Source organism: Myodes glareolus, chromosome 1 (genome assembly GCF_982192425.1).
Source record: "Myodes glareolus chromosome 1, mMyoGla1.1, whole genome shotgun sequence".
Classification (NCBI taxonomy): Eukaryota; Metazoa; Chordata; class Mammalia; order Rodentia; family Cricetidae; genus Myodes; species Myodes glareolus.
In genome coordinates, this window is record NC_142026.1 from 33846330 (window position 1) to 33860960 (window position 14631).

Here is a 14631-nt window from a genome sequence, read left to right on the forward strand (position 1 = left end):
GCACTCAGCTACCCTAGATGTGTATATACATCACAAAGGAGTTGCAACATAGAGCTGATGGAGCTGGCAAGCTAGCTCAGTAGGTAAAGGCACTTGTTGCACAAGCCTGACCATCGGTGTCCAACCCCCAGGACCCACATAATGAGGGAGAGAGAACCAACTTCACAAAGTTGTTCTCTGACCTCTATACATTGTATATGCATATGATGTATATGTAACTGGGCACTCCACAGTTCCTTAATTAATTGTGTCTGTATTTATTGTCATCTGCTGTTAAAAAAAGTTTCTCTGATGAGGGGTGGAGGCACACTATATGTGGGGGCAGTTTATCACTATTCTATTTAGTATAATAATGGTATCAGGTTCTTCCCTATGATCTAAGACCTAGCAAGCCATCTGGATTGGCCCAATTAATGTACCATACAGGGACTCCATCTTATCTAGGGGGGGGGGGGCGCTTTAAATCCAACAGAAAAATCTTGAACCAATCTTGCACTCCTGTAGTATCTTATAGAGGACAGCTGTATAACACCCTTCTCCCCCCAAGACTCAGGGATCATAAAGGAAGAGGGAGCAGGGAGACTGTAAGAGCCTGAGGTAGTGACATCTGCAGTAGAGTAGAGCATGCTTTGCTGGCTACAACTGGACTGTTGCACGCATGAACTCGCAGTAGCTGTGACTACATGTACAAGACTCACGCAAGATCAAACCAGGTGCAATCCAGCATAGGTGAGCGAGTGCTCATGACGTTCTACCTTTTAACGAGGAACTACTGGCAACTGGTGGCCATTAGGGAAGAAAAAGACCCAGTTTTTAGGAATGCTCTTACACCCATACACATACTTCCAGCACTAAATAGGTTCAGTGGGTTTTTTTTTTTTCAAAAAAAAATCACATGAAGTTGTGTGGGGAAAAATAGTAAGAAGATAGGGGAGGAGTTGGAGTAGAGGGAACAGGGAGTGAACTTGATAAAAAAAAAACTACATTATATACATATATAAAACTCTCAAATGATAAAAGAAATGAGAGGAGAAGATTTTAAACGACCAGTACAGTGTATTCACGTTGCAAGAATAAAGATGAAACGGCAGATGGCCTATCGACAGACATGCAAAGCATTTGGCTATGTTCAGCACCCACTGGTGGTGAGAAGCGAAGTTCTCAGAAGAGTGGACATAGAAGAGACTTAATTAGGTAAAAGCATCTACCAAGTCCCCGTATCCAGATTACATCTACTGCAAAAGATGGAATGTGTGTGCGAGAGAGAGAGATAGTGTCAGGTTGACTGCAAATTAACACGCTGGTGGGAAGTCCAGCCACAGCTATACACCAAGAAAAGGTTAAAAATGTAAACACAGCGGAAAGGGAGAAACAAGACTGCCACCTGCAAATGACGTGCCCTCTGACACCCAATCCCAGAGTCTAGTTTTTAAAATTCTAGAACATTCATTGAGTTCAGAAGGTTTTCAGATATATGACCAACAGACAAAATTCATTGCATTTGTGTGTATTAGCAATGAACACAGGGTCACTGAGCTGACTGATGCGTGTCTTGTCGACCTGACACTATCGAGAGTCATTTGGGAAGACAGAAGCTTGACTGAGAAAATTCCTCCTTCAGATCGGGCTGTGGGCAAGCCTATGAGGCATTTTCTGGATTAACGATTGATATGGGAGGGCCAGCCCATTGAGGCAGTGCCACCCCTGGGCACGTAGTCCTGAACTGTATACAAAAGCAAACTGAGCAAGCCCTGGGGGCAAGCCAGTAAGCAGCATTCCTCCACAACCTCTGGTTCAGCTTCTGCCTCCGGGTTCCTGCCTCGACTTCCTTCCATGAGCAACTGTGATGTGGAACTATAACCCGAAATAAACCTCTTTCCTCCCCAAATTGCTTTTGGTTACTGTGTTTATCACAGTGACAGACATTCTAAGACAGTGAGCTTAACAATGCAATGCTTTTGCAACTGTTCAGAAAGTGGAAGCTCGGAGATGTCACTCTTGCAAAGGACTTGCACACTGAAAACTACACAAGCTAATGAAAGCAGACAGGGGAGGGGGGGTCTACCATGTTCGTAGGTGCAAATGTTCAGCATGACACACGTGTCAATGTCTCCCAAACTGATACGCAGATTTCGTGAAATTCCAAGCTAAACCCCAGCACTAGTCGTTGTAGAAGTAGGCAAGAATATTCAGAAATTCCTACAGAAAGGCAACAACAGCTGAGAGTTTGCAAAAGGAGAACAAACAGGAGAGGTTAGCACCCTGATTTTTTAAAACGCACTCAGTGTGTATCTAAAGAACTCAAGACTGTGGCACTGCCTGAATGACCACACAAGAGAGCCCAGAATAGACCCACGTAAAATACACCCAGCGGATTCGATGTGGTGTGGGGTCATCTTAGGGATGAAAATGACCGGAGTGTGTGGCAATGGAGCAGCTGCACAGCCACAGGCAGAGCGTGGACCATAGTCGGAAACCTCCATCCTCTCAGGATGGACCACAGACATAAACACAAAACCACAGAGCACCAAGTTTTAGGTGGGGAGAAGCTTGGGATCTAGAGTTGGACAAAGAGTTCACGGACTTGACACAAAACACACAATCTACAAAGAAAAATCAAAGAAAACATTGATGATCTGGATTCATGGAAACTGAAAGCCATTTGCTAAGTGAGCAATTCCTTAGAAATGAAAAACTGGGGCTGGAGAGGGGGCTCAGTGGTTGAGTTTGCGTGCTGCTCTTCCCGAGGACCCAAGTTTGCTTTCTAATGCTCATGTCAGGTGACTCACGGCCTCTTGTAACTCTGCACACACACCCAAAAGCAAAAACAAGAGAAATAGTTTTCTTAAAGAAAATGAAAACTCAAATTACATGTGACTCTGACTCCTGCCTCTTAATTCCTGCTTTGAGTTCCTACCCTGACTTCCTTTGATGATGGACTGTGATGTGGAGATATCAGACAAAATAAAATATTTTGTATTTTTATTGAGACTCAACAGAAAAGGGGCAAAAACTGTGAGAGGCATTTCAAAGGAGAGACTCTATGATAACAAAGCATTATTAGCCACCAGGGAGATGAAACCGTAATATCTCTTTACTGTCATCAGAATGGCTGTAATCGTCTGTCCTGTCCCTTTAAGAGACAAGCCCTGCCCACTCCCCCTTCCCTTCCACCCAGGCAAGGGGATATTAGTTCTGTTTCCATCCTGCACTCTCTCTCTGCCCCTTCTCTCTTCAGAAGAGGTAGCTACCGCTTCTCCTCTCCTCCCTTCTCTCTCTCTCTCTCTCTCTCTCTCTCTCTCTCTCTCTCTCTCTCCCTTCCTCTCTCCTTCTCCCCTTCACCCTTCCTTTCCATAACCCACTAAATAAACTATACTTACTTTCTCTCCATGCTGTCTACTCATCTCTTACCCCCTGTGGCTCCCAATGACCTGCCTAGGTCTCTCACCCACCACCCACCTCCCACCTCCCACCTTCCTGGGACCCACAGAGGCATTCAGTGGTGGGACCCGGCTGCCCCTTGGGGAACTGGGCTATTTTATCTAAACCATTACATTTATCTAAACCATTACATTGGTGCTGTGCCTTGGGTGATGGGACCAGCTGCCCTCCGTGGTCAGGAACTATGCCATTTTATCTAAACCATTACAATGGTTGCATACAGTGACACCCTGATCTCTGGAAGGGATGCCCAGGACATAGGTTACTTCATACCACCCATGTGACCATTAAAAGATATGGACACTTGAAAGCAGTTTGGAAGGTTTTGAATTCTAAATACTTAACTGCCCGGCGACCCAACAACTTTGGTCCTGGGCTTGTATCCTAGAGAAACCTGCTCACAGATGCAGATGTCTTCATTAAGACAAACTGTGACATCAGCTGAGCTGTAGTCACAGCAACAAATATGTCTCCACCATGGAGAGAAGCTGCAAAGCACAGCTGGGATAAGTCTCCAGAAAATTACAATGTGTGGAAGAGTGAATTCCAAAAGATTGCATCTGGACAGAGCGATTTTTATAGCAGAAGAACTATAGACCCAGGGAACAGAGTAGCCATTGCAGGGCTAAGGGAGGAGGGAGGGAAGCCCTCCCTAAAGGATACTGTCAGAGATCTGGGGACAAGAGACCCAGGAATCAGAGCTATTGAGGAAGGATGGTAGACTGTTCTGCTTTGGCTACATAAGATCAGGTTTCTGGTCTCATTTTCTGTTATTCCTTATTACAAAGTGTTCCAGTGTTGGGAACAAGGTAGAAGCCACATGGGGCCTCCGAGTATTATTTCTAACAACTGCCTGTGAATCTATAATCATTTGATTAAATGTTTTCATTGAAACCAGCAATGCTACATGAAAATACAACTCTCAGCTGTGAGGAAGTGCCTCTGCATTGCCATGATGTAGACATGAACTCAGTGAAGGGGCTGGAGAGATAGCTCAGTGGTTAAGAACACTGCTAGGTCTTGCAGAAGACCCAGGTTTAGTCCCCAGCACCTATATGATGGCTCACAACTGCCTGCCACTCCAGTTCTGGGGGATACAGTGCCCTCTTCTGGCTTCTGCCAGCACTGCATGCACATGGTGCATATACACAAATGCAGACAAAGACCCATACCCATAAACTAAAACTAGATAAAGGAGAGCAACCACCATGGGGAAGCTGGAACTGAAAGGTGACTTCAGTGTTGGGTGAACTCTGGCCTGGGTTTATGACTTCTCTCTGTGTGATCAGTGAAAGCCTCCACAGCATAAACAGCTCTTGAATCTTCCAGCCCCTTTTCTCCCCAGTTCTTGTTCTTGCCAACAACGCTTTCCCCTCACTTCCCTTTGTGAGACCCAAGAGGACACAGTCTGAGCTTGCTCTTCTGCCGTCAACTCCCGTCCCGTGAGGACCTGGCTACCATGTGTGTGCTCCGTGCTGGGTCTCTGGTCTCCAGCATGCTGCTTAGACCATTACTGGCTGCGTGGCTAGAGCTGTGTGACCCGGTGCTCTGCATTGTTCAACCCAGACAGCTCTGTCAGCTCCAGCAAGGTTCTCGGCACTTGTAGTTTGCCCAGCTGTCCAGACTCAGACCCTAGGACCCATTCCTGGTCTAAAGAAGATTTATTCCCTTTGGCTGAAGAGCAAGCTGGTTCTTATCTGTATGCAGAATGTTCACAGGAATGGAGGCTGGAGACAAGCAGCCCTGTAAGAGCACAGTACTCCATCAGCCATTCAGAAGGCTGCTCTTCTGGTGTTCAATAACACTCTACCTGCGGCACTCAGCTCTCTGTCTGCCCTGGACCAAGTTCTACTAGGGATAAGGTCTACCCTTGTTGCTCGGTCCTTGGCTCCTAAAAGAGTCCCAGGCTGTGGTTCCTTTGTGGTCCCCCAGGTCAGATCCATAGCCAGAGCAGTCACATGGCAGGAAAGTCTCCAAGCTACTTCTCACTTGGAGAGAAAATACACATTTGAATTTGCTCTCCTTCTTGGCACGCTCTGTTTCTATGCTGGATAAGTGTGGTGTGTGCCTTGTCAACCTTCCCCGGCATGTGACTGAGGCAATGACCTCTGGTCTCCTTCTCTACCACCCAAGCTTTCAAGAAAATGTTTGGTCAGCCAAAACGGCCCTGTATGGTTGGAGCCAGATGGATGCTGTGACTCCCAACCTGGGTGGTGGCAGTACCTTGTCATGGGTTTCTGAAATCTAACTCTGGGGAGACTAGAGCACAGTTCAGGGGTAACCACTTGCCTTACATATGTGAGGCCCTGGGCTTAAACCCCAGAAGTTCTGTCAGCTTCTAGCAAACAGAAGCCATGCCAGATGTCCCTGTCAGCTCTTCTAGGAAACACACAATTGGAACCTGGAGCCTGTGAGCGTGGGCATACACACACACACACACACACACACACACACACACACATACACACACACATACACACACACACACATACACACACATACACACACACACACAGAAAGGGGGAGAGGGAGAGACGGTGAGGGAGAGACATAGAGGGAGGGAGGGAGAGAGAGAGAGAGAGAGAGAGAGAGAGAGAGAGAGAGAGAGAGAGAGATTGAGAGACTAGTAGGAACTCTGGCCATTATCTTGCTGACCTTCCGCCAGAGCCGCCTTGATTGGAGGCCATTCCCACTGCGTGAGGACCTGAAATGCTTTCTTAGGGCTGGGAGGGTTCTTTCCAGCATGAGTCACTGTCCGCCTCTCTTCCTTAATTAGTGCTCGGGGAGTTGCTGTAACTCTGGTGAAGTCCACAGAAATTAATCAAAGAATCTCTCAGACCTGAAATATAGTGAGAGCTGCCACCGGGCCAAATCCGCAGGCCCCGGGACCTGGCTGGCCCAGCACTCCTCCGAAGTCATTCTCAGTCTCCCACCGGCTCCACACTCCCTGCCCTGGCACTTCCTTCTGCAGTGTTTGTTTTCTGGAAGGGTTTCCACTTGTTTTTTCCGACTATGGCAATTTCTCAATCCGCTACATACCACAATTCTCAATAAAAAACGGTTCTCATGGAACCCTGGTCCCGAGGGCTTGGCCAAGTACCGCTTCTTGGATGTGGTCCCTGTGTGTCTGCACTTTCTGGGATGCAAAGCACGGGAGGGCCATCCACACTCAGATAACCCCCACCCCCGCTAGCCTCCAGAAGATCAGTCGGCCCTACAGGTGCCAGAACCAGGGACTGGTCTGGGAGATGCCCAGCAGTTAGCTCCATTGTAGCAAGAGGCTGAGTATGAAGTAGGGCCACATCCAGAACATTCAAGAGAACAGATCCATGACTGCAGCTCTGGCGGGAGGAGCCTAAGAAGCTGCCCCATCACCTTTAGCGACCATCCCAGGAGGCTACTCTTCCTCTGAAGTGCTCAGCCTGGCAGGCTACCCATAACCCACAGTACCTAGCCCAGAAGGCCCCGTGCCACACACAGCTCAGACACTAGCCTGATCACCCATAGTGCCCAGTCTAGGCTATCTCTCTAGAAGTCCTTCTCCCACTAGACTGAAGCCCTTGGGGTCAGTGCCACTCTGTCTGTCCTGGTACCCTCGACCCCAGCAGATGACAGACCTGGGGGTATCAGAGAGCAAGCACAGAGGCACACGGGCTGCTTTATCCTGCAGAAGCACTAGCAGGACCTAGTGCTTTCTAGTGATGTGATTTCTCTGTTAAGCAAACTCCAGTGGAGTAGAGGGGAGGGGTCTGAAATACAAGAAGGAAGGTGGCTCCCACAGAGTCACGGGGGCAGCCAGGAATAGAGTCCAGCCAAAACAACCTGCCCCCACACAGCGTCTCTAAGGTGAGCCCATGTGGCCTTAGGATCCCCATGAGCCTACACTGTCTTCATGGCTTGGATCTTAGAGTGTTGAGGCTTCCAGAAGTTTTAGAAGGACTTTCTGTACTGCAGGACTGGCCATCGGCAGGTACCACCCACAGGGCTCGCCAAACTGGCTCACTGGGGGAAATGAAAGGCGTTAGTGATTGTATTCAACAAGGAGCCTAGATAGAAGTGACTGGCCCCGACCTACTGGCTCACCTTGGGTGAACAGGTGAGCTGCTTGCTTGCGTGCTTAGTTGACTACAGGGACTTTTGCCGCAGAATAAACAAACCCTATTCTGCGAAGGGGGACCGGCTCCTAACATGGGGGCCATGAATGTCATAGACGTGGTTGTGAGGGAGGTGTTTATTTCCTAGAAGAGCCCTGGTGGCAGTCACAAGGCAGACTGAGTTTCCAGGGCAAGTGGGAGAAAGGAGGCACGCCCAGCTGAGCCCCTGATCTTAGCCTTGCAGGCATCCACGGGTGGGAAGCCTAGATGCACGGAACTCACAGCCACACTCACTGTGCCTTCTGTGCTGCTTCCTCTGCCCTAGGGTTGGGCTTGTTGCTATTTCCCCAAGTGAATGCTTGTATCTGCAGTGCTTTTCTGATTTTTTTAAATTTCATGTGTGTACGGTGCATGAGTGCATATACATGCCAGGGGATTCATGTGTGTGTAGGCCAAAGGAGAATGTCAAATGTCTCTCTCTCTATCACTCTCCACCTTATTCCCTCGGGCCAGTATCTCTCAATGAACCCAGAACCCCAGGATTTTCAGCTAGGCTGGCAGCCAGCAAGCCCCAGTGATTCACCTTGCCCTTTATCCCAGCATTTCAGTTGATACGTGCTGGTAAAGTCACTTTCTTGACAAGATCAGGCCACTATGGTGGCCGCCACATGGTGTGGGTGTCCTCATCTCGGCTCAAACTCTGAGCTTATCCTTAGTGGAGAGCACATTTTTCCACCCAGGGATGTGGGCAGTGTCTGGGCGTAGCTTGGTTGTCCCCGGCGGGTGCTGCTGATCTGTCTACAATGCTCAGGACACGAGTCTTACACCTTCAAGTGCACTGACCTGGCTGCACAAATTATTCTTTGTCCCCAGTCCTCTGCTCCTCCCAGGGCACTGGCCTAGGCCGAGAGTGGAGTGGTGTCCTTGATCTAACCCCAGCAATCACGGGACCTTGTTGGAAGGAGATGAGCAGAAATGGGTGGACAAAGGCAGGGAGAAGAGAAACTGTTCCGTCTCTGACCCAGTTCATTCTTAGAGTTTCTATGCTGTGGAAAGACACCATGACCAAGGCATCTCTTAGAAAGTGTTGAATTGGGGGCCTGCTTATAGTTTCAGAGAGTTAGTCTGTTATCATCATGGAGGGGAGCATGGTGGCATGCAGCAGGCATGGTGCTGGAGCGGTAGCTGAGAGTTCTACATCCTGATCCGTCGGCAGCAAGCAGAGAGCCACCGACTCTGGCATGGACTTTTGAAACCTCAAAGCCCACCCCCAGTGACACACTTTCTCCAACATGGCCACACCTACACCAACATGGCCACCCATTCTAGTCCTTCTCAAAGAGTTCACCAACTGGGCATGAAGCGTGCAAATATATGGACCTATGGGGGTCATTCTCATCCAACCCCCGCAACACACACACACATCTCATAAAGTCTAAGTCAAAACATCCTTGGGGTGGAATCAGCAGAGGCTTGGAGAAAATGAACTAGGAAGACAGCAGCTCCCAAACTGCTAGTAAATGAGCACACATCAAAATGTCAACAGAAAGGAAAACCGAGGCCAGGGCTGCGCACAGCCACTCTGACCACAGTACGGAGGACATGCGTCAGTCAAGAACTCACTGACAAAATGCCCTCTCGTTCCACATGAAAGACACATTCCTGGGTAACTGACAGATCAAGGAGCAGACGAAGCCTGTGGTAAAACATGTTTTAGGTTGGAAGATTTAAAAATTACACACCAAGATGAAGTTTCGGTCACAGCCGTGAGCAGAGGGATTTCCAGGGTTTCAAATGCCTTCTTTAGCAAAACAAAGAATAAAAAAAGAAAATGATCCAACAACGTCTGCCATCTATGACCTTCAGAAGGTCTGAGGAACCAGATGAAAAATCTAACTGGAGTAGGGTGTTTAAAGACGAAGGAAGCTCAGCCAGCCACTACAGCCAAGAGCTCATCCAAACAAAATAAATTAGGGTATTTGGGACTAATCTTGAATAGGGTTTCTGAACCGCAGCCCTACTGACACTTGGACCAGATCACATCTGGGGTGAGGGGCACTTGCTCCCTGCCTTGCATGCTGATCAGCAGCGCTTCTGGATCCACCCATTGGGGACAGCCAAGCTATAGCCTGCTGTGGAGTAATCCTTCTGTACACTGCGAAAGTGTGTTGCTCTCAATGTCAATAAAAAGCTGATTGGCCGATGACTAGGCAACATTTCCAGGGCAGAGAGAATGCCGGGAAGAAGAAGGGTGGAGTCTGGGGAGTCCTGAGCCAGACTTGGAAGAAGCAACATGGGAAGTTCATAGATGAGGTAAACAAACCTCGGGGCAGCACATAGATTAATAGAAATGGGTTGATTTATAATGTAAGAGCTTGCTGGATACAAGTCTAAGCTATTGACTGAGGGTTTGGAATTAATATTCAGTCTGTGTGTTTACTGGGGAGCTGGCAGTTCCCAGGAAAAACTCTGCCTACGATACCCAGACACTGTCCGCAGCCCTGGGCAGAAAAGGTGTTCTCCGCCAAAGATGAGGACACCCATACCATGTGCTGGGTCACCAGAGTAATGTGATCTTGTCAAAGAAATGGCTTTACAAGTATATGGTTTTTGTTTGTTCATTGGTTTGCTTTAGAGACATGTTTTTTTTATAATCTAGGCTGGTCTGGAATTTGCAATCCTCCTGCCTCAGTCTTCCGAGGGTTTGGATCAGAGTTGCGTGCCACCTCATTTTGCTCATGTTTAAACATCCTTTGAGATAAGCATCGTGTGGTCAGAGAGCTTGAGAAAGTCTCCAGGGGCTGAGGAGCTGGCTCAGTGGGAAAGAGCTCTTGCTGAGCAAGTCTGGCAACCACAGTTCCGATCCTCTCACACACCTGGAAAGCAAAGCGTGGGCCGCGCACCTGCAACAGTGCTGCTGGCATGGGGGCAGAGACCAAAGGGTCACTGGGGCCTGCTGGTTGCCAGTGTGGCTGAAAAATCCATAACTCCAGGTTCAGAGAGAGAGGGAGGAAGGGAGGGAGGGAGGGACAGAGAGAGAGAGAGACAGAGGGGGAGGGAGGGAAAAGGGAGGGATTGAGGGAGGGAGGAAGAGAGAGAGAGAAAGAGGAAGGGAGAGGGAGGGAGGGAGAGAGAAAGAGGGGGGGGAGGGAGGAAGAGGGGGAAGGGAGGGAGAGAGACAGAGACAGAGAGAGAGAGAGAGAGAGAGAGAGAGAGAGAGAGAGAGAGAGAGGACCTATTTCTACTAATCACTTGATCCGGGAAGAGACTATTCCCTCTCACAACACTAGTGACTCCCACCATTGTCTGAAGAGCCTGCAGTGGCCTTTGCCTTGCATGACAGCACCCCTCCGAGACCAGCTCCCCAGTCCTGCTCACCAAGCAATAGGAGTCAAATCCCAAAGCTGTCTGCTGAGAATGACACAGAAGCAGCTGCCTCTGAATCATCCATGTTCCTATGATAAGGTCATCAATTCACCAAGCTTGACTTAGTGGAATTGTAGCTTTGATCTGTTGTTGGTTCCCTACCTGGAAAGCCTAGAAGTTTGTCCAGATCCCTCTAGGAAAAGCCACACACTATTGGTACCCGAATATGGACAGATGAAGCCAAAGACTGGTTTGAAGTGGGGAGTGGTGGTCGGACCCTGCAATGGGTGATCAGACTGCAGCTGAAACTGATCCATGAGACGGGAGAGTATTCTTGGTCCCACTGGGGCTACCTTTCCCCATGTGGTATGGGATGGTGGACCACCTTGCTGCGCCAAGCTCCCTGAGATGAAGCTGCAGGCTATCAAGGCTGAACTATCTGGAAGAGACTCCCAAGGTAGCCTCTTCTGTGTAATACAGAGTGGAGTATGTCTTTGAAGAACGGGGTCTACTTTGTGAGAATGTGGGTACCCCCAATATTTCTAATAGATACCATAATGAAGCTCCTAAAAGTGGTACCTACAGTTCTAGATCATAATCAGGCGATGGTGTCTATGATGTGTGACCTTTCGTGTGGGTGATAAGACATGCAATAGACCTCCCTTCCAGAGAGACCTGCCTGTTGTGAGGAGTTACAATAGGAAATGGACATCAAATGGCTAGTCTCCAGTGAGCACCTTACTTGACAAGGAGAGAGGAGCATGAGGCGGGAGGGTGGGAAGGAAGTGCTGTGTTGTTTCCTGCCCTGGCGGGATGCAAGGGAAAGAGCATCCATGTTAGAACCTTTCCTGGGAAGAAAACATATTAAAGGCACAAGAGGAAGGGAAAATCCCTGGCTCAGCATGCGGAGTTGGGGTGTAGGAAATGAAGACAGCCAGGGAGAACTTGGTCCTGAGCCCCTGGATTTGGGACTTAGTTGGATCTAAGAATAAAAGTGTCAGGACCATAGGAGCCCGTTGTGTTACCCTTGTTTCAAGGACAGCAGAGGGCAGAGATCACACGGCCTTTGGTCAGAGCTGAGTGCCTGGAGTTGTGGCTTCTAAAGAGCGAGAAGCCTGGAATCGGCTATGGTCACAACTGTACCACCAACACGTCACCAGCTCCTCCACTCAAGCACAGGAGCTCCTCAAGCCAATGCTAACGGTAGGGGACAGTCATACAGAGAGGCTCTAGGTAAAGTCGTCCCATCTGAGGAGTGTGCTCCTCCTGCCCAGAGCACAGACATCTGCTGAAGCTGCGTGAATGTACCAGTGTGGGACACCGGTGTTTCTGGGAGCTCAGTGTCGTTGTCCTCTGCGGGGCAGGGGAAGAAAGAGCCTTCCTTCCACAGCGCAGTCCCAAGTAGCAAGGGAGCACAGAATCCAAAATACAAAAAGTGTGCAGTGGACTTACACATAGAGAAAGGTGCTCTGGAGGGGAGGGGGTCTTGAGATACAGGCCTGGGGAGCAGCCAGAGGGCTAGTGTCACAGATAGAAGCAGGCGTTTAGCCACTGAGCAAGACAGATGGATGTCAGAGAGTGTTCTCAAGGAAAGCCATGATTTGACTGGTCCATGTGATATGGGCAGTTGTGGGGAGGGCATGGCCACGCTAGAGAAGGCTTCAGACTGAGGTCAAAGAGTCTTAAAGGAGAGAAGCGGGTTCCTCTGGCCTGGCTCTGTTGCTTTCTGTCAGAGTATTTGGGGGACCAGCTCCCAGTCTTTGGGTGTTGAAAGGATAACAACACTTGAACCTTTCAGAGGCAGCTGTTGGGAGGAGCCTATTTGCACACGCATCTTACTGCACGCTTCATGATGGTTCTCCACAAGGAGCTCAGGCTGACCTAATTGGAGAGGACTCCGCTGCCAGGCAGAAGCCACCAGAATCTTGGCTACAAATGCCACAGGACCTGACACTTTCCCTTCCTACTAAAGTCCTTTCAACTTTCTAATCATCAATGCAAAACCAGAAAGGGCTGCATGTTGACCACCCCAGCCTCACCCTTGGGTGTTTCTGGATGGACGGACATACTAGTTGTTCTGCAAAAGCTCCCCTTGCCCTACGCTCTCACTGGCGCAGCTTTAGGTAATTCCCAGGCGGAGCCCTTGTATTGGGTCAGGACTCTGCAGGGGAACAGAATCAACAGGATGAGTGCATGCTAATAGGGGATTTAGTGATGGCTTATACAATACAATCAGAGAAGCCCCTCAATGGCCTTCTCACACCATGGGGGCCAAATGCCTGGTCCTCTCTTGGTGTGTGTAGCTGAGCGCCTCAGCAGTTCTAATCTGGCTCCAACGTGGAGGATTCCTGGAGAGCAGACACTGTTCACTCTGCATTGAAGACTGAAGATGTCTGGCTGAGTATCAGCCAGCCAAGGCATCAGTGGCGGTGGCTGCAGAGTGGATGAGCTCGCCAGCAAGAGTAAAGATTGAGTGAGCAAAGAAGCCAAAACTTTCCTCCTCCAAGTCCCCTTATCTGACTGTTACCTAAAAACATTGCCAATGCTTAGGCTGGGTCTTCCCACATCAGCAAGAGGTATCAAGACAGACTCCCCACGGACAGGGTCACAGGCCAACTTAATCAAAAGGGCTCCTTGCTGAGACTCTTTTCGAGTTGTTCTAAGTTTTGTCAAAGTGACAAAGCAGCCACCACAGCCTTCTTCCACGAACGCTTGCGCAAAAGCTTACCTGCTGAAGGGCGGTGGTAAGGAAGCATTGCAAGTCTTTGCTTCCCATAATTAAATCATTGTACTTCTATAAATGCTGGAAACTTGGCTTGCAGAATAAAAACTTTCTGTAACTAATGCGAGAGCCTCGAATCTGAGCCGAGCCTTTTCAGGCGGCCTTCGCTGGCCTTGCATGGCGGGAGACATGCGCAGTGCATGGGTGTTGCACTCAGAACCAAGGCTGCGGGGAAGTTCTGCAGTACACCGTGGGTCAGCGCCACCTTTATTATGCAATTCGGCTTTGACTTGCTGTTTGGTCACTGTGCCTTGAGGAAACCATGTATTGGTGCTGATGCTTTTCATGATCCCCGCATTCTGCATCCGACTTTAGTTTAGGAAACTGGTTAGGGTAAGGCCACAGTTTAAGTTTTGTTGTTACATCCTGGAATCTGCAGACTCTGCAGCTCTTCCACCCATGACTGCATTTTTTTTTAAATAGAAATTTAAAATGTATGAAGTGCAGAGTTGTTCCAAATTGGAGAACTCCGGTTTCACTTTCTCCAGGTCCAAAGTGTGTCTGTGAGTCCGGGGAAGAGCCCCGTGGCCAGTCTAGACTCCCATCTTCGGCTCTGTCCCGGAAACCCTGGATAGATGTGCTGAGCTAAGGGGCAGAATGGACTCCAGAGAAATTGCGGGAATCTCCAAGGCCATGCCTGTCACACTTCCTACTCACGTCTCTCTTGACATGTTTCTCTGTGTCCAGATGTAAGTTAGATGGCTGTGATTCCTCCCTGGAAGCCCCACCTTGCTTCCCAGACCCTTCTCATATACGAGAGCATGGATGGCAAACCCATATACCTGCGCCTGTCCTGGGTCTCAGCCTTCGTCCTCAGCACTCACATGCTGTTTGAAACATGATGGTGATGGGAGCAGCAGGGGCGCCAAGGAGCACAGGTGAGATAGGTGATCCCCGAGGTGTGTCAGCTGGCAGGGAGGACCAACTGCAGGATTGTTGAGTCAGAGT

General features: G+C 49.2%; 1 long non-coding RNA gene across 1 annotated transcript; it reads left to right on the top strand.

Moving 5' to 3' along the window:
• Positions 1 to 9790: 9790 nt before the first annotated feature.
• LOC148123290 (uncharacterized) lies at positions 9791 to 13745 on the top strand. The gene is made up of 2 exons (XR_015737708.1): positions 9791 to 9848; positions 12700 to 13745. It is a non-coding gene; the product is annotated as an uncharacterized LOC148123290 (long non-coding RNA).
• The last annotated feature ends 886 nt before the right edge of the window (positions 13746 to 14631 follow it).